Consider the following 24,718-nt stretch of genomic DNA (forward strand, 5'->3'; position numbering starts at 1 on the left):
GGTCACAGTATAAAACTAAATCAAGAGTGTGGCCCTTTGAGTGAGTGGGTTCCTGGATTGCCTGGGTGAGATTAAAAGACTCCAGAACGTCCATAAAATCAACAGAGAGAGACTGGCTGGGACAGCAAACATGTATGTTAAAATCACCTCAAATCATAATGGTTTCATATTTTGCAAAAAAATGTGATAAAAGCTCTGAAAACTCCTGGATAAAAACATGACTGGGTTTTGGAGGTCTATAAATAATTAAAACCAAGATTTTCAAATGATGTAAAATCATTAAATAAAACAGGAGAGCATTTAAAATCGTTTTTAAAAATCACAGCACCCCATACGCGAGGCTGATGAAGGTGTGTGAAGTCAGGGGGCGTTGCTTCAATCAGTGAAACAGAATCTCCAGGAGTCAGCCAAGTCTCAGTCAGGATAAAACAGTCTAAATCATTATCAATAATAAAATCACAGCAAAAAAAAAAAAATTGTTGTTTAGGGACCTGATATCTAAAAGACCAAAGTTTGCAGGGTTTGGGCGAGGAGCAGGAAGTGGAGGAGGTTGGAGGTGAACATGGATTAGATTATTATGATTACAGTGAAGGACAGGTGAGGGTTGGGGTACTTAAACAGTCTGTGAGTGATGTGAACAGGAATGGAGGAATTGAGGACATTATTGTTTGGAGCAGGGGACATGTGGCTATTCATAAGAGGTAGGGGAGGGGAAGAGGGGGAGCAATAGATGAGTGGGCTGAGGGGGGTGCTTATAGATGTTGAACTGTGGTGGGGTAAAACCAGTGAGGGGGATTTGGCTATAGGTGTATGCTGTTTTATTTGTCAGAGGAGCGGTAGGGACTGGACAGCATGCTGGATATTTGCTGCCAGCATGCGGCTACCCAGGAGGTTGGGGTGAAGTCCATCATGTTTAAAAAGTAAGGGTCGATTCCAGAATAAATTAAAATTTCCGATAAAATCAAGATTGTACAGTTTGCATGTGTGCTGAAGCCAGGTGTTCAGAGAAATGATGCGGCTAAAACGTTCATGTCCTCGATTAAAAGTTGGGATTGGTCCAGAAATAAAAACAGTTCTTACACAGTCCTTTAAAATGTTAAAAAGGAGGTTAAAATCTTTCTTGGTGCTCTCAGATTATCGTCGGGATGTGTCATTTGGGCCCACATGTATAATTATTTTTTTAATGGTGGTTGGAAGTGTGGGCAGGAGACTGAGAAGTTTATCAACAATAACTGGGACAGTAGCACCGGGAATACAATGGGAGGTGGCGTTAAAAAAGCGAACATTTCTGGTGATGGAGTCCCCAGTAATAAGAGTTGTTGGTGGAAAAAGTGGGCGGGGAGATGGTGCGTGAGAGGAGGTTGAGGGGTGAGGGCTACCTGGATGGGACTGTGACGGACGCCGGTTGTCCACCTGCGGTGACGCTGGTGAGCCTGGTGCAGGGACCAGCGATGTGGAAGAGGACCTCCGAGGCTCAGTCGAAGGGAGACTCCCTGAGCGTCTGATCACGGCTTCCTGCAGCAACTGGCGGCGGCTCCGCCGCGTCGATGAAGAACGGGGGGGGGGGGGGGGCAGCGGAGTCGCCGGGAGCAGTACTGGAACGGTGAGCTCTCTGGCTGGTACCATCCGCCCTCCACGGTGCTGGTGTAAAGTTTGGCTGCGAACGGCTAAGTGTGAGGGCAGCCCCCCGCCCGTCTCCAGGTTGCTGTGTAGCGCCCAGGGAGAGCAGAGAGTCTGTAGAGTCACCACGGTCCACCGGAGGTGGTGAAATCTGCCGCCGTGAGTCACCGGTCAGCGGAGGAAAGTTTAAAGCATCGTACCTGTATGCAAACTGATGGTACAGCTCTCCGGGTCATTGACAGATGATCTCTTACTTTTCTTAACGTCACCAACAACGATCCACGGCTCCCTGTGTGACAGTGTGGAGCTCACTGGAACTTTGGGTTTAGCCCCGAGCCGGAGCCAGCAGTCCCTGGGCGCTGAGCCCGAAGCAAACGCCGTGGTGACAGCCTTTGAGGCTGTGGAGGGAGCAGTGACAGCCGTGGTGGGAGGAGAGGAAAAGGTGGTTGCTGGCGTTGCGGTGCAGGGTTCCATGTCGTCCATCCCACTGGCACTGGCGACAGCTGATACAGGACCAAAGAGGACAGTATAGCACTTCTCTGCGCCCTGGATTTAGTAAAGGTTTGATATTCTCATCTCCAACTCAGATACTTTCTGGCTGAGATGAGAGCAGTTCAGGCAGCCAGGCGGAGAGGTGAGTAAAGCTGTAACTGACAATAACTTGTCAGATAGTTAAATAAAAACACACGCCCAGTCAAAGTCAGGTTTAAAAAGTGAATGGTTTAAAAGTATCATCGTAAAAACCGCATAAAACTACTAAGACACGTTTAAAATACAAGTAGTGTGAGACAGATCTTCAGCAGCAGCCTGACAACGCGGCGCATGCGTGGTAAAGCACATTAATATTTCTTGATTAATATGTCAGATTATAGTTATTTACTGTCCTTCCTGAACAGAAAAATGAGTTTTAGTGGTTGAATGTTATGCTTGATTCATTTCTGACTTCTCAGAGAAGCCCAGTGAGCCGGCTCACATTTGGGTGAATTCAGTTTGAAATTCCTCATTCCTGTTCAAAATGGTAAAACGTGGAGAGCTGACTGAAAATGAAAGAGTCTGCATTAAAGCACTTCATGATGCTGGATGGTCTCTGAGACAGAGATGACAGGTGGTCTAATACATTTGTTAAGCTCTGTATATATGCACTACAGCAGCTTGCTGAAGACCTACGATGGGGAATGCATCCTTAGTTAACATTTACAGTTAAGCAAAAGTTTTACAGATAAACAGCATGCATCTTAAGGCCATTTTAACTGCAGCAGTCTGCTTCTTTCTCCTAGCTTGGCCTGTGACACAGCTGTATCCGAATGGAGTCATCCTACAGTTCAGTGTTAAGCCTTCATTAAAATGTCTGTGCGCAGCAGCAGCTTGCCACAGACCTGTGAGAAAGATGTGCTTGGTGTGATGGAAATGATGCTTTCCTCTGACTGTTACACCAAAATGACAAAAATTAAATATCTAAAGGATTTCATCACAGCCACTACCAGAAATGTTTTTATACATGATGGAGAAGTAAAACAAATCAAAATGTGGCTAAAAAGTATGTTAGATTTTCTAAAATTTCTAGGCCAAAATGGACCATAGTTGAAGAATGACCCCTGTACTGTTCAGTGACAGAAAAATGTTACCTGATCCCAGGGGCCGAGCTAGGAGTTGCCAATATCAGGGACTTAGCCCAAGACTAGGGGGGTCTGGGGACATCCTCCTGCTTTACAGATGCTATTTTTATTGGTTCACGCCATTTGTATTCATGGAATGCATGTATTTTATTTGGGAGGACATAAAGTACCTCTTAAAATAATTTAGACCATGTTAAAGTGTTGAGTAGCCCATATACCTTATCTAGTAATAAACATGAAGGTGTTGAGTCTACAGCTGTAACCCCATTACGTATGTTTTTAAAATTCCCAAAGGCAAATAGCAGAACAGAATTTCAAATGGGACTGATCATCTCTACTCTGATGAAGTCCTTTCTGACTCACTGTTTTCTGCTCTCTCTTCCTCCTCTAATCTTTCATTCTCTCCCTTTCTCTCTCTGCTCCTCTCTTTTACTCCTGGATGGACGTTTGCTCCACTGAAAGAGGAGAAATATGAAAATGAGGAGTTTTAGAATTATGACCATTATATGACTTATGAATTCATGATGAATGAACTGTTTCCATGATTGGAGTCAATAAGGTCAGACTAAATCATCCTAACATAAAATCAAACAATCTTGGAGAGTCTTACAGCCACATCATATTTTTCTGTGTATGATCCAAGTTAAATGAGAAATCAAATCCTGTCAGACTTTCATAATAACCAATATTTTAATGAATAAAAAAGTTAGTGTTTCCTCTCTGATTCCAACCTCTCCAGTCTACAGTCAGCTCACTTTAACAGAAACAAGAGTCGACCCAGGCTAAATCATGAGAAGTTTGAGAAGAAGAAAATGGAGTCATCTTTTTGTTTGTTTGTTTTTTGAGGGAGAGGTTGTTCTTCAAACAAATGAGTGAGAGTGTATTTAACATCTCTGCTGTGCTCAGTGTGTGTGTGACAGACTGACCCAGGGTCATCAGCATCACAGCTTTCAGGACTTTAAGAACAGAGTGTCGTCTAAAACGTGGAGGACGTGTATTTATGTTCTCAGTTCCAGCTCCATAATCTAACTGCTTCATGTGATGGACGTGTCTGTATTGTTAGCTTTAATCAGAGTGGTGGGTCTGTCTGAAACGGCACAGACACAAACAGACACACGACGTGAAGGAGCTGTGAGCTCAGGCTGAATGTATGTTGGCTGTCCACTAAATCAGACTGTAGAAACTTTACCTGTACTCTGACCATCTGCTGTCCTCTTTAATGAAGGTTTCTTCATTCAACTTTGGTTTCACTACCACAGCACCGCCATTTACCAAAGATTGCATATTGCCGAGAAGAGCACTCACTTCATCCCAAATTCACGCACGAACAATAACTTAACGGAGGAGCGAGTCGCTCTGAGAAAACGGTTTGTTTTCCCCATTTCCCCCTCGGCGCAAACCGGATGTGACATACTGTGGGCGTTCCTCTTCAAGTGGCGCTAAATACACCTGAAAGTTGGTTGCCAACCGCCAACAAGAAAGAAAGAAAGAAACAAAGAAACGAAGAAAAATGCCGAAGAAACAGAGAGGGTGAGTGCTCTCATGTATTAAGTAACAGGCTGTTAAGCTAAGAACTAAATGACATTTTCATTTATGGCATGTTGGTTTCCATTTTAATTTTCATTTATGTTTTGGGTCACTGTACCAGTTAAGCCCACCTTGGAAAAAAGACGTTTTTGAAAATATTTGACCCACCCAAACCCTTTTTTTGTGTCTTAACTTGAAGATTTATGTAGAATGAATCAGAAAACAGTTTGTGCACTTATGATTTCTAATCCTTCAGCAGTGTATCTATCAGTAGGGCTACATGTACTGACTAGTGATTAGCTCGCTATGCTAGCTAGCATGACTCATCTTTTCACATGAAACTAAATAGTAAGAAATGACAAAAAACTACTTGTTCATACACACACACAAAAATCAATAATATCTCAAATAACATAATATGAATGTACTTAACAAGTCAGTGGTTGGAAATAGTTGAAAAGAGGTTTTTTTTCTGAGGGGTCCCAAAACACCAAAGTTTTAAGGCGACTTTTTCTGAGCCTCCTTGAGACTGCACGAATGTAGGCGAGCCTTATTCAATATGTACAAATGTGATTGGTGTCAAACAAAAACTGACATATAATTAAGAAATTGTGTGATTGGACAAAATAATGGATAGCATTAGACAGGGCCCTCTTTTTTTAAATTAACTTCAAAGTTGCAAGTGGGCTGAAATGGTGCCTGGGCTTAATGGGTATGCTTACCCCATACTTCTCTGAGTTTACTGTGAATGCACAACTTCTCACCAGCCAGCCATGCCCCTCTCCAGTTTATTTCCCCATATAATGAATTACAGTAAGAAGTTGATTTGAAGGTTGAATGAGATTCCAGATAAACTTATTTGAGCATATTTTGGTTGTTCTATGTTACATTTAAGTAGTTTGGTATCATTTCTCTGTACTTGAGGATTGAATTGGGAACCTTTCAGAAGCTGCAGAATTCCATTTGGTATTGTATTATAAACTGTTGCGTATTCTGTTTGTGAGATTGTGAGTTGGTATTTGTTAATAAATTGGTTGTAAGATAAAACCTGTCCTTGTTCATCAGTTGACTGATTCACCCAAATATCCCCTGATCAAACCAAGTTTTGTAGAATATTGTTGTGTTTTGGTGCTGTGTGTGTTGGTTGTTCCAGATGTAGCAGCTGGTTGGTGAGAAGCCGCGCTTGTAGATCAGCCCCCAGGAAAGCAACGCCTGTTTATGGCAGTTTGATAGTTTATTTGTCAACTTTGAAATTACATTTGAGTACAGAATTAATTCCTCCTAATTGATTGAATAGATACTTTGGAATTGCATTCCACATATTTACTTTTTCTCTGATGAGGCGACATAACCAATTATTTTGAACATATTATTCATAGTTTCAAAACTTAAAACTTCCAACCCTCCATTTCCCCTTTGGTTACAGAGAATATCCTTTTTTAGATAACAGACTTTGTTTCACCTTATGAAATTAAAAAGTATTTTGTCCAGTTGTTTACATACAGTATCTGACAAAAGTGAGTACACCCCACACATTTCTACAAATATTTAATTCTGTCTTTTCATGGACAACACTGAGGAAATGAAACTTTGATACAATGTAAAGTAGTCAGTGTACAGCTTGTATAACAGTGTAAATTTACTGTCCCCTAAAAATAACTCAACACACAGCCATTAATGTCTAAACTGCTGGCAACAAACGTGAGTACACCCCTAAGTGAAAATGTCCAAACTGGGCCCAAAGTGTCATTATTTTGTGTGGCCACCATCATTTTCCAGCACTGCCTTAACTCTCTGGGGCATGGAGGCTACCAGAGCTTCACAGGTTGCCACTGGAATCCTCTTCCACTCCTCCATGACGACTTCACGGAGCTGGTGGATGTTAGAGACCTTGCGCTCTTCCACCTTCTGTGTGAGGATGCCCCACAGATGCTCAACAGGGTTTAGGAGACATGCTAGCTAGTCCATCACCTTTACCCTCAGCTTCTTTAGCAAGGCAGTGGTGGTCTTGGAGGTGTGTTTGGGGTCGTTTTCATGTTGGAATACTGCCCTGCAGCCCAGTTTCTGAAGGGAGAGGATCATGCTCTGCTTCAGTATGTCACAGTCCATGTTGGCATTCATGGGTCCCTCAGTGAACTGTAGCTCCCCAGTGCCGGCAGCACTCATGCAGCCCCAGACCATGATGCCACCACCATGCTTGACTGTAAGCAAGACACACCTGTCTTTGTACTCCTCACCTGGTTGCCGCCACACACGCTTGACACCATCTGAACCAAATAAGGTTATCTGGGTCTCATCAGACCACAAGACATGGTTCCAGTAATCCATGTCCTTAGTCTGCTTGTCTTTAGCAAACTGTTTGTGGGCTTTCTTCTGCATCATGTTTAGGAGAGGCTTCCTTCTGGGACGACAGCCATGCAGACCAATTTGATGCAGTGTGCGGCGTATGGTCTGAGCACTGACAGGCTGACCCCCCCACCCCTTCAACCTCCACAGCAATGCTGGCAGCACTCATAGGTCTATTTTCCAAAGACAGCCTCTGGATATGACGCTGAGCACGTGCACTCAACCTCTTTGGTCGGCCATGGCGAGGCCTGTTCTGAGTGGAACCTGTCCTGTTAAACCGCTGTATGGTCTTGGCCATCATGCTGCAGCTCAGTTTCAGGGTGTTGGCGGTCTTCTTATAGCCTAGGCCATCTTTATGTAGAGCGACAATTCTGTTTTTCAGATCCTCAGAGAGTTCTTTGCCATGAGGTGCCATGTTGAACTTCCAGTGACCAGTATGAGAGAGTGAGAGCGATAACACCAACTTTAACACACCTGCTCCTCAGTCACACCTGAGACCTTGTGACACTGAGTCACATGACACCAGGGAGGGAAAATGGCTGACTGGGCCCAGTTTGGACATTTTCACTTAGGGGTGTACTCACGTTTGTTGCCAGCAGTTTAGACATTAATGGCTGTGTGTTGAGTTATTTTTAGGGGACAGTAAATTTACACTGTTATACAAGCTGTACACTGACTACTTTACATTGTATCAAAGTGTCATTTCCTCAGTGTTGTCCATGAAAAAACAGAATTAAATATTTGCAGAAATGTGTGGGGTGTACTCACTTTTGTCAGATACTGTATATATACATACGATATCAAACATATTACAAGCTGAAACCGTTTTAATTGCTTTTTGTTTTTCAGAATATTTGATTGAATTCATATATTGCTTGAACTCATTTAGAAAGGTATTGAAATGTGGTCTTTTGCCTGAAAATTTGCATCCATGGATATGAAATTTGGCCAATATAAAAACTCATTCAAAATTCCCAGAGGGACCAGAAGTGCTAAAATGCTAACTCACTTCCGTGTTTTAGGACTCATTCCTGCACCACTCTATTCACATGCCATGATGTTTGGGCATAAGATAGTCGAGTAATAATCTGGTTAAAGTGAACCCCCCGCTCAAAGCTAGCTCCGCCCACTACAAGATTCCAAAAAAATGCACAGGAAGTGAGCAGTTTGGTACTGAGAGGAGGGAGGGGAAAAGGATTGGGTTATTCCAGCAACAATCATTTATTACTGCTAGCTCAAATGCTAACCACCATGTTGTTTCTCTGTGAGTGTCTGTCAGCCAATAGCAGGCTGTTTCATAATCACATGACACCATACAAAATAGCAGAAAGCAGATTACCTTGATGTGGTGCACAAATCAAGTCCTCCAGCATTTATGTCAGCTCCTAGTACTGTATGTCCCTTTACTTCTCAAAGGTTAGACTTTTTCTGAGAAAAGATTGATGTCTGATAAAGATGTACAGTTATAATCCTTATGTTCTGTTCCTAATATGGCTTCCTTTTTATTTATTATTTTTTAACAGAGTTTCAACATTCAGGCTGTTTGGTGTGAGTAATTTGATCATAACAGCTCAAATCTTAAACACTATTTGAGAATGATTATACACATCTGTTCTTTCTGTTGCTTTCTGTTGACATCTGATGATCTTCCCTAAGAATAAGAAAAAGACCATCACAGCGGAGGAGATCCTCCAGAAGGTGGAGGAGCTGCAGAGGGCCCCAGACCAGGACGTCTGGGGTGAAGTCTGTAACGGGTTTGGGATTCCCAACAATAAGAAGACCCGTTACAGACTAAAGAAGGCCTCTGCAGCTCATAAGGTTTGTGTTTCCTTATTTAATTTTCAAACAGGAAGATATTAAGATTGACTACTGACAGTTACTTTAAATTTATTGAAGTTTGTCTTTGTTTCTTCATTCTGGGTTTCTTATACGTACTTGCTTGGTGTTACACGTATTTATTCAAGATTAACCAAATGAAACATCATTTCAAACAGCAGGACATAGCAACAAGCTAGGGAAGTCAGTATAGGTGGTCAGATTTTGTGTGTAATTATAATATAGCATCAAATTAAAATGACAGAAAGAATGGAATGAGAATGAACTGGTTTTTTATGAACTCCACTGCCCTTGTAAACTGTGCTTTCAGCTGAAATGGATCATTTTTGTCCCAGCAGGATGTGCCTGGGCATTGATAAGAGGAACTGATTGTCTTGATTGTCCAAATCTAAATTCATAAATAGTTGATGATGGTGGTTATCAATCTGATGATTATGTTGTTGATGACCTGGAGCTCAGAGAGGTAAAGTTTCCTTAAAAGCAGAGAAATGTGCCCCACTGCTCCAGTATGGCATAATTAAACATAGAAGAAACTTCAGAGGTTTTAGAGCATTGCTTGGTGTTTGTGAATAATAGAAGGTTCTTAAATCAGCTTGAATATGTTCCACAGAGACGTCAGGGACAGGCCAGCGAGGAGGATGGTGGGGTCCAGCCCTGAAGTCAGGGAGGAGGGCCGAGCACGGGGGACCTCATAGGTACGCATCAGACTCCTGTTCCCTTTTCAACAGTATGTACAGAATTTACAAGGGATTTAAACACGAAGTTCTGTCACTGAAACTAAAACAAAAGCTGACACTGAGGGTCAGGCGCGCTACAAAGGGGAGAATAAGGAGAAGGATTCCAGGGGCCCATGATTGACAGGGGCCCAGAGAGGCCCCTAATACAGTCATAATACTCAAAATAATAAGACACTCAGTAATAAACTTACAATCACACATATATTTTATTTGCAATGTACTGGTAACACTAAGTTAACATCCCCCCCCCCCATTTACAGAAAATGGTTCAGTCCACCTGCTCCGTCAGACACAGCCTGCAGAGCGCTAACTTTTCAAAGACAGCGAGAGGAGGCGGAGACGTTTAGCAAGCTGCTCTGCTAATATTCAGTTAAAAAATGACGTATGTTCCCAACAGACACGTCAAGAGCAGCCGTCTGTCAGTCCCTCCCTCTCCCACCTGAACAAGTACCCCCAAAGGAAGGAGCAGCTGTGTGCTAAATTAATCCATTATTATGGAGAAAAAACATGAAAGAATAAAACATGGTTCTGAAATAATGGTTTAAAAAGCATCAGCTATCTCTGAAATATAATGTTTGGTCAGTAGTTTGGGACTCTCACCCCCCTGCTCTGCAGGAACAGAGAACATTTCTAGTGGTCCAGACTGGGTGACTGCTCTCAATCCCATCAGAGAAATGTTTACATTTTCTGGAAATCAGAAAATTAAATAGCAGCAACCATATAACCTCATATATGTATTTTTCACCACAAATCTAATGCCATCAGCTGTGAGTCTACAGTTTTAGAGATAAATTAGACCTGCATGTGGGGCTACAAGAGGACGACAGTGAGCAGTGGAGTATTGGTAGTAAAATCACATTTTCCTTGGTTATTTTTGGTCAAATCACTGAAAACGCCATGAAGTAAAACAAATTGGTGAGGCCACCTGAAATGGTGATTATGATGCTATTACAAATAATATTACATCATAGGAAATACTTTATAATGTGAGCCTACTTTACTGAGTTTAACATCTGCTGCTGATTTTATTTATCACCATTATTATTATTATTTATTCAATGTATTTTTATTGTTTGCTTGTTGCATCTTGTTCTATAGATGATAATGTTCAAATTACAATAAATCCTAAAAGGCAAGTGGCCATTTTGTTTTTGATGGTGTTTTTAGCTGAGATTTTATTTGTTTCTCCTCAGATTATAATTACATTTCATTTTAATGGAAGAGGTTATTTTGTATTTCAGGTAATTAATCTTAAGAGAATTTAATGATCAAGTGATTAAAGAAAGAGATGTTTTTTTTTTTATTATAGAGTATCAGTCTTGCAGCAAATAACTGAATCTAAATGAATTTCATTGTATTTTCAGTGCTTCCCCTACCAAGTAACTGTCATGTTGTACTTTTCACAAATATGGGAATGATAGTCAAAAATATCATTAAACCCATAGTTTTATGTCAAACAGTATCAACATTTTCCGCCGGCTTAATGGCCAGCTGTGGGGGGGCCCAGTAAGATTTCTCTTCATGGGGCCCAAAATCCCTGGCAGTGCTCCTGCTGAGGGTAGCGGAGAGATAAAGGCTGTGTTGGACCTGTAACTGCTTTTACTTGACTAAAATACTCGTGCACTTTTTCTACCCCTGATCTAAAGTATTGAAACTTCTAATGGACCAACTTCTTTGGCTCAAATTGACTTAAGTAGGAGTTAAAGTACTGGTTCGTGAATCTGGTCAAAGAAAGTAAAAGTATTGAATTTAAAGTTTAAGTTCAGTAAAAAGGAACTTTCCTGATTGATAATGGCATTATCAGAATATGGATGCCCAATAACATATATATATATATATATATATATATATATATATATATATACACACATATATATATATACACACATATATATATATATACACATATATATATATATACACATATATATATATATACACATATATATATACATATATATATATACACATATATATACACATATATATATATATATATATATATATATATATATAGATATATATACACATATATATATATATATATATTTATAAATATATACATATATATATATATATATATATATATATATATATATATACACATATATATATATACATATATATACACATATATATATACACATATACGTGATAATGGTAAAGCATACTAACATGAAATGTTTGCATGGATGTCCTCCCAAAGTTGTAGCCATTCTCATTGTTCAGTCTTTTGTTGTGTTCCTTCCTAGCTCCAAATTTCTGCATTTTTTTGTTGAATTATTTTCATACAAATCAGAAATCTGAGTCCCTACTTTGCATGGCAGTAGGTGGTGGGTCCTAAGGCTGGATTAGTCGAGAAAAACTCACAAAAAGGACAGAAAAAGTACCAAGATATGAATTTTGGACTAGAGAGCACAAAACTTGCCTCATCCAGGTTAGTTATTCAGACCATATACTGATGATTCATGGTGATTATTTATCCATGCATTGGTGTATTAATGATACAGACCTAATATTTGTTCTGCCCAGCTGATCTGAACCAGATGCACAAGCTAAATGAAAAGACTTTGTAGAGGAAATAATTAAGGTCCAAATTCTGTGGCTGGTTAAGGTGAGTTTTATTCACTGCGCAGTGGAGAGCAGAAGCTCGCAGCATGGCTGGTAAGGTCTGTCTCTGAGCAGGCTTGAGATGGGCTTTTTCAAAGAGGGTTTCAGTAAGACAAAGGGCTAATCAACAGGCACACAGGATCGAAGGGTCACAAGGCAACATTTGGTCACATTAGGCACAGGAAAACCAGTCAGTGGGAAGACTTTTAATAAACACTGAGCATTTGCATTTCTACGTAATTTCCTGGGTGAAGGTAGCAGGGAGAGTAGGTTAACAATGAAGTGTGAGGACTGAGCAGAGAACATATGGGTTCTTATTAAGACACAAGCAGAAACATGGGTTTAACTGACTAAAACATACAATTTTACTTCCACAGCTTACACCAACCCGGAGCCTACAGCCACCACGTCAGCCCGCCAGGCCGAGCTCCTCGACCCCAATGAGCGGGTTGCTGGTACAGTATCAGGATGGAGCACTCACAACAGTAACAGACAATACTGCAGCGATCCCTCTGCAGAATATTTAACAACAGACGTAACAACACACCTTACTCTAGACTGGAGAAATACATAATTCAGCTGACAATGGGGCCAAGGAAATATTACAACCCCGAGACCAGAAAACCTGGGTCGCTGTGTAAATGACTGTCAAATCTCATAAACCCAGATTTGATTCACAATAGAACAAAAACAACATATCAGGTGCAGAATTAGATTTTTTTCCCTCTTTTTAAAGGGTTCACCCATATGCAGTTTGCGAGGGGTAGCGGCTCTGCCCCCCAGCCCTCCCAGCAGCAGCTGCAGGAGCAGGCCAAGTACAGGGCTGACCTGAAACAGCAGGTACGCCTTCAACCACCTGTGTGTTTTTGTTCATCACTTAACCTCCTGAGACCCAAGCTTTAGTTTGAAATGCATTTTTAGTTTCACCCACTTACTTGGGATAAGTGGGACCTGATAAGTATAACACAAAACAGAAATATTATTTCTTTGCTTGGTAGTCATTCTCACAAAGAATAGGTTTTAAGATTACTAGAGGTTTCTAAAACATGAAAATGACCCCAGTTTCCCCCAACTTCCAAAGATATTGCCAAGGATTCTGTGAAAATTCTTCAACAATTTTTAAAATTCCACAAATAAAAGAATATCCTATAATACCCCCCAAAAGAATGAAATGCAAATTTCACCAAAAATATCCACCAAATTCCCTCAAAATTTCAAAGCAAATTTGATTCAAAATTTCCATATAATTTTCCAGGAATTTATGAATACTTTCCCAGAAATTGCCATTAAAATTTAGAAATGTCCAAAGATATTTCCTCCTCCAAAAATTCTAATCAAATTCCCAAATATCTACAAATAAATCCCTCAATTTCCATGAAAATGCCTTTAACCTTAAAATCAGATTCCTTCAGTGCCTGTTATAAAATGCTGCAAAATACACAAACATATCTCCAACAGTTCTGTGAGAATTCCTGACATCTTTAAAGCAAAATCCCCCTCCAAAATTCCAAGCAAATGATTTAAACTGCTCTGAAAATTCTCGACAATTATCTAAAAAAATTCTAATAGCAGAATTCACTTCTTTGTAAGAAAGCAAAAATGTAATGTCCTTGTGTGTGCATGCAGGGTCCCAAGAGGTTAAACAAAGATATGAAGGGAGTTTAATCAGCTGGGTTATGATATCGAGAGCCAAAAGTTCCAGTGTTTTGTGTTTTTATTGGTTTTTGCTTTCTTATTATCCCTGTTTTGTTGTAGATTGCTGAGAAAAAGCAGAAGAGAGTGGAGGAAAGGGATAAATCTCAGGAGGAAGACGAGGAAGAGGAGAGGAGGCTGGTGGAGCAGAGGGCTCACATTCAAAAGGAGTGGGAGGTATTTTTGTATTTCTTGATGATGAAGATGAGAATGAGCTTGACAGCATCTCGGATAAAATCACCTGTTACATTAACTACTGCACTGAGTCTGTTATTCCTGTAGGCAAATTAAAATCTACCCTAATAATAAAGCATTGGTAACGAGGGAAGTTAAGGCCGCTATTAACAGGGAAAAAGCAGCTTTTTTTAGTGGTGACAAAGACAACATTAAAGCTCTTCAAAAAGAGCAGAGAAAATAATCAATAAAGGCAAACGCAAGTACAAGGAGAGGGTGGAGGGTCAGATGTCGAACAGTAACCCAAGGGTTCTCTGAAAAGGTATGAAATCTATTACTGGCTTTGGAGCCAGTAACTCTGGCTTCTCTGCCTCTCAGATTAATGTAAATGAGGCAAACAAATTCTTTGCTAGGTTTCATGAACATGATTTCTCTTCTGCTCATGGGAGCATCATTTCAACTCTTGCACAGAGGTGTGCCAATGACTGCAGCTCACCTATTGTTATTAATGTTGACCAGGTCAAACAGCAGTTAAAGCGCCTTAATGCCAACAAATCAGCTGGTCCAGATGGTGTTCATCCAGGCACCTGGAAAGTCTGTGCTGATCAGTTGTGCTCTGTTCTTCTTTCTGTTTTTTCTTTGTCTTTGACCACATCAAAAATTCCACAAATGTGGAAAACATCTTGTATTGTCCCCATTCCCAAAAAAGCTAATGTGAGAAGCAGTCTTACTGACCTCAGACATACACTGGAGATCAAAATTAGAGAACAATCCACAATTTCCTACATTTCAGGTTCTCTGAATTGCCCTGTTTTAAAATGATCCAGACACGAGTAAAAGAGCAGAATTTTAAGCATATTGCATGTGTTACATATAATGTGAAGCACAGTATAAAAAACTTAAATGAAATATTTTTAAAAAGAACACTGATCAAAATTAGAGAACACTTTCAGATACCTCCCAGTAATCGCTGATAGCCTGGCACCTGGTGCTAATTTCCTTACTTATCTGACAAACCCTATTTAACTGGCAGTCTAACTTCCAGTTTTCACTGACTTCACAAGATAGTGAGCCATTCTAAAGTGACCGAAACCCTCCGGCAGCAGGTTGTTCAGATGAAGGCCAAAGGGATTACCCTGTCAACCATAGCAAGAGAAGTTGGCTGTTCTAAATCTGTGATTTCAAGAATATTACACCTTTTTTTGAAAGTCACAAACTCATTCAAGTCCGCCAAGAAGGCCGGTCGTCCACAGAAGACAACTAAAAGAGAGGACAGAATAATATGGAGAACCTCAGTGAACAACTGGTTTAACACTGCAGCTGGAATTGCTCACCAGTTCATCACTGAACAGGGACTCTGTCTCATCATACAGTGTCTTGACGTTTAAGAACATTTGGACTGAAAGCCCACTCAGCAGTGACCAAACCTCTCATTCGCAGAAAGAATCAAACAGCAAGACTAACCTTTGCTTAGGGACAGAAGAAAACTGGTCCAAAGTTTACTTCAGTGATGAAAGCAAGTTTAATTCATTTGGGTCCAATGGAAAACATTCTGTAAACGTCAAACTGGGGAAAGACTGAACCCAAAGTGAATAAAGAAGTCAGTAAAAAGTTGAGGAGGAAGTGTCATGGTTTGGGGAATGTTTTCTGCAGCAGGAGTCGGGCCTCTTGTACAGCTACATGGCTGAGTGAATGAAAATGTTTATCAGAACCTTCTTTGACAACATGATTCCTTCCCTGCGTTCATCACCTAACCAGACAGTCATCTTCATGCAGGACAATGCCCAATGTCAACCAGCAAAATGTGTAAAACAGTTCTTTGAAACTGAAAACACTGAAATATTGAAATGGCCAGCCCAGAGTCCTAATCTAAACACAAGAGAAAACCTCTGGAAAATCCTTGGCGACAAAGTTATGCCCAATAAACCCACTACAGTCACTGAACTGTGGAAGAGACTGGAAGAAGAGTGGACCAAAATCACACCAAAAAAGTGTGAGAGACTGGTGACGTCCTGTGGCTGTAGATGTGCTCCAGTCATTCAAAGCAAAGGCCTGTACACTTCCTACTCATTTTTGACTGCCGTAACCTTCAGAAAATTTTGCTATAATCTTTCTTTGTGCTACAGGCATTGCTGTTCTTTAATTTTGATCACTGTGTTTTCCACAAAATAATTATTTTTTTGTTGAAGTTCCTTTCTCTGTTTAAAACAATGTTCCAGTAGCATGGTATTGCCACAACAAAAAAATCCTTCAAATGTTGAGCAATGAAGATTACATTATTTCAAAATAAATCAAGTGTTCATAAATCGTTCTCTAATTTTGATCTCCAGTGTATAGCCCTGACTTCACACATAATGAAATGTGTCCTGGGTCACCTGACAAGAGAGATCTGTTTTTTAAAACCCCCTGCAGTTTGCTGACAGGAAAGGTGTGGGAGTAAATGACACACTGCTCTTCATGCTTCACAGCATCTACAGTCACCTTGAAACAGCAGCTAGTTCTGTTAGGATTTTATTCTTTGATTTTTTTAAGTGCTTATTATTATTGTTATTTTTAACCAACCTCACCTTTTAGCAAGTAAATTCATGAATTCTAAATTGCACAACTGAACTATTGCTTTGATTTTAGATTGTCTATTGTCTTGCCCTCAGCTTGTCAGTCTTGATAACACACACTCTTATCCCTGTTTTTATCCACTCTTTAGGCTGCTGACTTTAGACAGTCAGCCATCCTGTTTTAAGCAGAAGTTTTCAGATGACACAGCCCTAGTTGGCCTACTTACCCATGGTAATGACCATGGGTACAAAAAACGGATTGATTCTTTCTCTCCCATTCCTACGTGTAGGAATCAGCTCCAAGCTGCAGGTACTCCATCCTGACCCGTCATCTGTGACTCAAAGAAAGACAGGACTTTAATCTTGTGAGGGAAAACATAAACAATCTCAGAGCAGCCACCAAACTGTTATGCGTCATATGGTGTGTTCACAGAGGCAATTCCCGTGCCAGAGCTGGAGAAGAGCCCGCTGCCGTCAACCAGCAAGTCCCAGTGCCCTCAGGTACTCACCTGATCACAGCTTTCACTATAACAGCAATCTGAAAGCACAGGGAAGCACAGACACCAAGCCTCAGCACTCTTAGACCTTCAAAGATCCTGAACTCAGTCATTTTAAACCATGATGGCAGTCTGTCTGTGAGGATGTAGTCAGAATAATTCAATAACAGTTTTGATTTATTAAATATTTATATTTGTCCTCTGTACTGGAGAGAACCCAGATTTAACTACTGTGTATGCCTGTAAGTAAATACAGTATCAAACAATGCTGATGTCAGTTTTAATATCACTGCAGCTAGAAATGTCCTCTCACAGCAATATGAGGTTAATTTAATTATTTTGACACAAACCACATTTAGTTAAATTAGAGCATTATTTAAAACTTCATTTTTCCTGTAATTTATTTCAGAAAGTGTTAGATCTATTCTAGACTCAACTCTTGTGAATGAATAGAATGTGTAATTGTTTTGGTCGAGAGCCCCCTGGTGGTGGGATATTTAACTATAAAGGTGCATCTCAAAAATCTGAACATTAATGAGCGTGCCAGTACTCAGGTGGTTGGGGTGCGCATCATGTACACGGGCAGCCCGGGCTCGAATGCAGCCTGGGGCCCTTTGCCACATGTCTCTACCCCGCCCTGAGTCTGTCCACTGTCCTCCTCTATCTGGTGGAGGCACAAAAAGGCCCAAAAAAAATCTGGAAAAAAAAATCAGAATATTAATGGAAAAAGTTTTTTTTCCCCTAATAGAATTAATAAGTGAGACATCCATATATTCTAGATTCTTCTCATACAAGACAGTGGGAATTTTGTTGACTAAATCTATGACTAAAAATGTTAGCCTTTTTTCATTGACAAAACTGGGCTAAAACTAACAAAAACAGATCTGTGATGAGTAAAACTAGACTAAAACTAACAAAAATAGATCTGTGATGACTAAAACTAGACTAAGACTAACAAAAATAGATCTGTGATGACTGAAACTAGACTGAAACTAACAAAAATAGATCTGTGATGACTAAAACTAGACTGAGACTAACAAAAACAGATCTGTGATGAGTAAAACTAGACTAAAACTAACAAAAATAGATCTGTGATGACTAAAACTAGACTAAGACTAACAAAAATAGATCTGTGATGACTGAAACTAGACTGAAACTAACAAAAATAGATCTGTGATGACTAAAACTAGACTAAGACTAACAAAAATAGATCTGTGATGACTGAAACTAGACTGAGACTAACAAAAATAAATCTGTGATGACTAAAACTAGACTAAGACTAACAAAAATAGATCTGTGATGACTAAAACTAGACTGAGACTAACAAAAATAGATCTGTGATGACTAAAACTAGACTGAGACTAACAAAAATAGATCTGTGATGACTAAAACTAGACTAAGACTAACAAAAATAGATCTGTGATGACTAAAACTAGACTAAAACTAACAAAAATAGATCTGTGATGACTAAAACTAGACTGAAACTAACAAAAATAGATCTGTGATGACTACAACTAGACAGAGAATAATAAAAATAGATCTGTGATGACTAAAACTAGACTGAGACTAACAAAAATAGATCTGTGATGACTACAACTAGACTGAGACTAACAAAAATAGATCCGTGATGACTAAAACTAGACTGAGACTAACAAAAATAGATCTGTGATGACTAAAACTAGACTGAAACTAACAAAAATAGATCTGTGATGACTAAAACTAGACTAAGACTAACAAAAATAGATCTGTGATGACTAAAACTAGACTAAGACTAACAAAAATAGATCTGTGATGACTAAAACTAGACTGAGACTAACAAAAATAGATCTGTGATGACTAAAACTAGACTAAGACTAACAAAAATAGATCTGTGATGACTAAAACTAGACTAAGACTAACAAAAATAGATCTGTGATGACTAAAACTAGACTAAGACTAACAAAAATAGATCTGTGATGACTAAAACTAGACTGAGACTAACAAAAATAGATCTGTGATGACTAAAACTAGACTAAGACTAACAAAAATAGATCTGTGATGACTAAAACTAGACTGAGACTAACAAAAATAGATCTGTGATGAGTAAAACTAGACTAAAATGTAATGTAATTTTTGTCAGACATTCGAAATCTGTGATATTTCTCCACTGTGGGTAAATCTGTCAAAATGCAATGCATCTGTATCTATTCTGCCTCTTAGCTGTAGAAAGCAGGGACCCCAAGTTTGGCAGGGTGCAGAGACCACGCTACCACAATTTGGTACCAGATTTAGACAAGAGATTAAATGCTTGGACTAAAACATGAAGACTTTTCATCTGAAGACTAAGTGTTAAAGGAGATCAGTCCACTCCTGAGCTACTGAGCTGCTGATCCTGGCTGACGCACATCTGCTACAGACTGTAAACACCTTTACCTGTGGGGGTGTCTGTGTCGTTTGCTTCCAGTTATCCAGGTGGTATTCCATTTAAAACAAGTTCATTTATTTAATCTTCCAAAGCGATGACGTAGAAAATATCTATAACAGCATAAACTCTCATTTTAAGGTGAAACACAAGTCGCACTCTTGCGGTCAAAAACCCTTAGCCCTTCTGGGATCACACACCTTACCCGGACATACAGATCCTTAGTATTTATAGCCAAGCTGCAGCCATGCAGCCACACCTGTTGACCATGTAAAAAACTATGCTTGAAATACTTATTATTATTTTATTATATTATATTATATATAATAATAATTATTATTATTATAAATGCCTCTTAATCCCATGAATTTTGGCTCTTACATTAAGAATAAAAATAGATACCAAAATTTACACTGATTCAACGTAAAAAATATCAGACTTTTAGTTTTAATCTCGATGATTACAGCTTACAGCTCACTCAAATCTAAAATTTCTATTTTTTATGTTGAGGGTCAATCCCATTTCTACCCCATAGCTTTGTATCTTAGCCCTTCCCCTTGGTTTTCTGCGTTCACTTCAGGTGAGGGGGTATCTCAGTTCTCTTTTGAATCAAGAGCTAGGTAGAAGGGCTGAGGGCAACATAACCCTTGAAACGAAGATTTTCCAGGACCACATGCACTGCATTCAGTTGAGAAATGGTACAACAAAGGAAGGGGACACCAAAATGTAAAAATATTTTCAGCATTAATTTTAGAAAACACAACAGTTGTGTTTTTTTCTTACATTCAATCTTTAGCTACTAGGGATGGGAGTTTATTGTATTTCAGGATGTACACCTGCAAACCAGAGGCCTGTACAACGAAGCTGGATTTTCTCTTATCAAGATAACTTCAGGATTAACCCGGGATTTTCTGTACAATAACACTGGCTCACCTCTTACCTGGATAAATCACCGCGGTAACTTATGCTGAATGGCTAACCTGCTCCGGAGCAGGTTATGTTCTGGATAAGAGATCAAGCGAGCATAAAAGCACCGCCTCCTGACCAATCAGTTCTCTTGAAAAATGGCCTGCCCACTCTTAGAAGATCCTGTAGACGTTGGTGCACAGGTTGTGAGAAGAACGCTTAGAAGAGAAAGAATACTTCGGGATAGATGCAATCCTTTCGATTTACCCGATGACATCCTATACGAAAGGTATAGATCAGTGATACTCAACCTGTGGCTCTGGAGCCACATGGGGCTCTCTTATGTCTTAATTTCAGATATTATTCCCCCAGAAAGCCTTAAAAAAGAGAAACTTTGACTTCGGAAATTATCCACTGTTTGTTTCCCACAATTATACCATTTGAATTAATTGTCAACCAATTTTCCCCCTTTTTTGCCACTTGATATCTATTTTTACTGCTTTAAGCCCACTTTGGACACTTCTTTTCGCCACTTTCCTCCTGTTGTTGCCAATTTTCCACCAGTTGTTGCCTATTTCATCCTGCTTTTTCCTAATGTTTGCTCTTTTGGTGCTTTTTTCAACCACTTTTAACTAATTTAAGCTGCATTTTGCCATTAAATGCCATTTATTCCCCCATTTTTGCCACATTTTGCTAATTTCCTCCATCTTTTCTGCTGATTTTTGCCTGTTTTGGTCACTTTTCACTCATTTTTATGTTTTGGCTACTTTTTGGTCATTTTTGTCAACTTTGTCTCATTTTTCTTGGCCCTTTTCACCCATTTTTTTGGTCACATTTTTGTCACTTTTTACTCATTTTTCCCTTTTTTTGCTGTGTTTTTCCCTTTTTTAGTCACTTTTTGCTCATTTTTGACACTTTTTGACCATTTTTGCCACCTTTAACTTATTTTAGTCACAACTTTTCACCACTTAGATTGCGGCTCTTGCAAATGTATTTTTTGTAGTAATTTTTGTAGAAAAAACTTTGACAGCCTCAACATTCAGGTAGTTCACGTAATACAGAAACATTTGCAGTGCACAAACATTTCACATTCAGTTAGTTCATTATCAATGTTTTGTCTCAATGTCCATCATTTATATCTTAATCATTTTAAATCATAAACAGTCCACACATACAAAAAGGCCCACACAACACTGTTGTCACAGTTGAACTTTATTCAAGTCTTTTCAAGTGCACATTGACTAATGTGAACCCAAATGCTTCTGCAGATGACATGACCATCAAATGATGGCTACCAGCCTTTTGGCTAAGTGGCCAGGGTGCGCTCATGACTCACAGATCTTCAGGGAGTCTGCACTGTGGCAGAAACTTGAGCAGGATATGACAACTGTACATTTATTATTCTAATCATGTTCATAAACTGTATTTTGTGTTACTAATCAAGGTGAGGACTTAATATTACAACACAAGATTGGCTGAGGAAGCTCCGCCCCAAACGTCTGTGCAGTAATAAAGTCAAACTGAGTGATCAGAGTGCTGTTTATATCGTCCGATGAATGAATATTGTATAATCTGACGGATTTCCGCATTAACAGAGTCGGCAGTTTTCTTCCAGCATTCCTTCCTGGCTTTTTGCTGCGGCCACAGTGTTGCTTCTGGCCTGGATGATTGATTTATATTCCTCTTATTTTTTTAAGAATGATTGTCTGCTCCTCCATTGAGAAATGCGCTGCTCTGCAGAGTTTCACCATTTGCGATTGGTCAGATGCTGCAAACACCATGTCTGTTATGTGAACGCGCACTGATCCAGATTAGAAAACCCTGGCTGCAATTATCGAGTTGACAGCCAGCTTTGTCGTACAGCTGATCTGGATTGCGAATGTCTTGATAAGTCAACCCAGCTAACGGAGAGATATCCCAGCCTTGTTAATTTAGCTTCGTCGTACAGGCCTCTGTGCTGTTACCTATATAAATCTATGGAGACGATCAACACAGAGATCCACAGTATGGATGAGATGGTTGCAGCTTTATTGAAGCAGCTGTTTATCAGCAGTGTGTGATGATCAACAGGAACCAAGTGGTGTCTCATTTCTTAAGGGAAGGTTTTCACCCCTACTCATCACCACTCTGTTTCAACGGGCAAGGGGACAGGGTAGAGGAAGGGGCAAGGGAAGGAATGGGATTGGCCCTTAATCTGGTGGCATTAGGAAAAATGTTCTTTGACACAGGTGTGTGGTCAGCAGTGCCGCACAGTTGTAATCCCAATGTCAGGCTGTGCAATCACACCATGGTATACAGGGCTGCTGTTATTTTTGTATTAAGTAGTACCCAAAAACTTGGTAAAAATGCCCACAGAAAGGCCTATATGTTTACAATGGTGCCACTGCATTTGGGCTATGTAGAAGTATCATTATTTTCATGAAAGCAAAATGTCAGCCTTGTTGTAAATTTATTTTAAAAGCAGTGCAATGTAAACTTTAGGTTTTATGTATTTGTATGTTTGAGTTGAGAAATATTCACTTCAGAACTGTCGTTATATTCTGCCTTTCCTTTGATAACCAAGCAAGTAGACTCATACATTTATGTTTTCTATCATAATCAAAATATAGTCAACTATAATCACAATAGCTCATTATTACCAAACTGCAGTGTTAGTGATCAGCAGTATAAATTAAAGAGTAAACTAATAGAGACCAGTAAACCAGCATCTGCTACTCGGTGTAATTGAATGCAAGGTAAAATGTTTATTCTGTCATCGTCTTGCTTCTGATTGTGGATATTTACCAACTTCTAAACTTTGCTCTGTTGTCTTGTTTAGCTTGGTCATCCTGTCCGTGTCCCTGATGCAGAGACAAAACTCACTTTAAGTGAGAGATCAGCCCACAAGATGGTTCAGTCCCAGTCCAGGTCTTCGCCCTAAATCCAGGCAGCAGCAGCAAAAGGCAAACGTTTGTTTAGGTAAGGTTTAAAACAACAGTAGTGGATTTATAACTTGAAACTTCAAATCTCATATTTTTATTGACTGAAAGACCTACAAAGGGTATTTTCATTTTAGTTATTTGGTGTCGTTTTCTTTCTTCATAACTCTTTTCAACGACAAGTGCCTCAGGCCCTGCCCTTGATGTCAGAATCCTTCAAGGTGTCATTCGGTGAAACAGGAGGGTGTGTGCAGCAGAGCGGACTGCCGTTACCAGTTTTGCACAACCTTCTTGTATGCTTTCCACAGCTCAAAAGAGTGTGGCAGCAGGTCTGCAGGTCGCCACAAGAAGGACATTCTTCTTCCTGGAAGCGCTCAGAGCAAGCGAAACATCAGGAGACTGTAAACAGAAAGTTGACTGGATTCCTGTTTGCATCTGCCATAAAAACGTCTGATTTTTCTCGTCTAATGGGGAAGGAAAGCTGTGGCAGCAGGGAAACTTATTTCAGTAGATGAGCACAAGTTCTGTATTTACTAATGTCTTTATTCCTGTCTGTTTTTTATATGTTTTTTTGCTGTACAGTTCTTGCAGTTTTCAATTATGAATGTGAAGGGAGTTGCAGTAAAATGAACTTCTTTTGCTCATTCTCCCTTTCATACATGTTTACCAGCTGTACATAGTGTTTTTGGGGAGCCCTTGTAATGTTCACGTCTTTTCAATAAATCTGAATTCATTTTTTTACTTATTTGCAGATTGTCTCTTATTCTTAAGTCCATGTTGGACTTTTGCCAACATGTTCGTTTCAGTTTGTCTGTGTTTGGCGCCATCTAGTGGTTGCTTTGTCTTAAGCAAGGAGATTTCAATGTTTTATGATCCAGCTCAGTTTTCTGCTTCATAAGATAAATTAACTTGGCTTGTCACAGTAATGTTCACGTCTAAATAATGCTTAATTTTGGGTGTCAGAATAGAAGAGGAAATGCAGCCTTTGTTTCCTCTGCTCTGGCCTTTTACAGCCCTGTGTGTTTTGAAAATGAGTCCACTTCCATAGCAACCTGCAGTGTGTATGTAATGACACTGAGAGGTTTGTGTCTGGACGAATGTTGGAATGGCAGTCGGTCCCAATTTACTGTAAGGACAGTTTAATGTGAGGAACAATGAGTGGTGTAACTTTCACAGGTAGGATCAGCACTTTTAAGAATTTCTGTTCACTTCTTTTAACTGTTGTTGACTTAAGTTTTCCTCTATATTAAGAGTTTATGAATCTACCTGCTGACAGTTTCGTA

The 24,718-nt window shown here is 39.6% G+C and overlaps 1 long non-coding RNA gene across 1 annotated transcript; it reads left to right on the top strand.

Annotated features, from left to right (window-relative positions):
• Window positions 1-14,097: 14,097 nt before the first annotated feature.
• Window positions 14,098-24,136, top strand: LOC121524455. Its single transcript, XR_005993114.1, has 5 exons — window positions 14,098-14,161; window positions 16,863-17,023; window positions 17,147-17,214; window positions 23,336-23,475; window positions 23,619-24,136. It is a non-coding gene; the product is annotated as an uncharacterized LOC121524455 (long non-coding RNA).
• Window positions 24,137-24,718: the final 582 nt, after the last annotated feature.

The sequence above is a fragment of the Cheilinus undulatus genome, linkage group 16, assembly GCF_018320785.1.
Source record: "Cheilinus undulatus linkage group 16, ASM1832078v1, whole genome shotgun sequence".
NCBI lineage: Eukaryota > Metazoa > Chordata > Actinopteri > Labriformes > Labridae > Cheilinus > Cheilinus undulatus.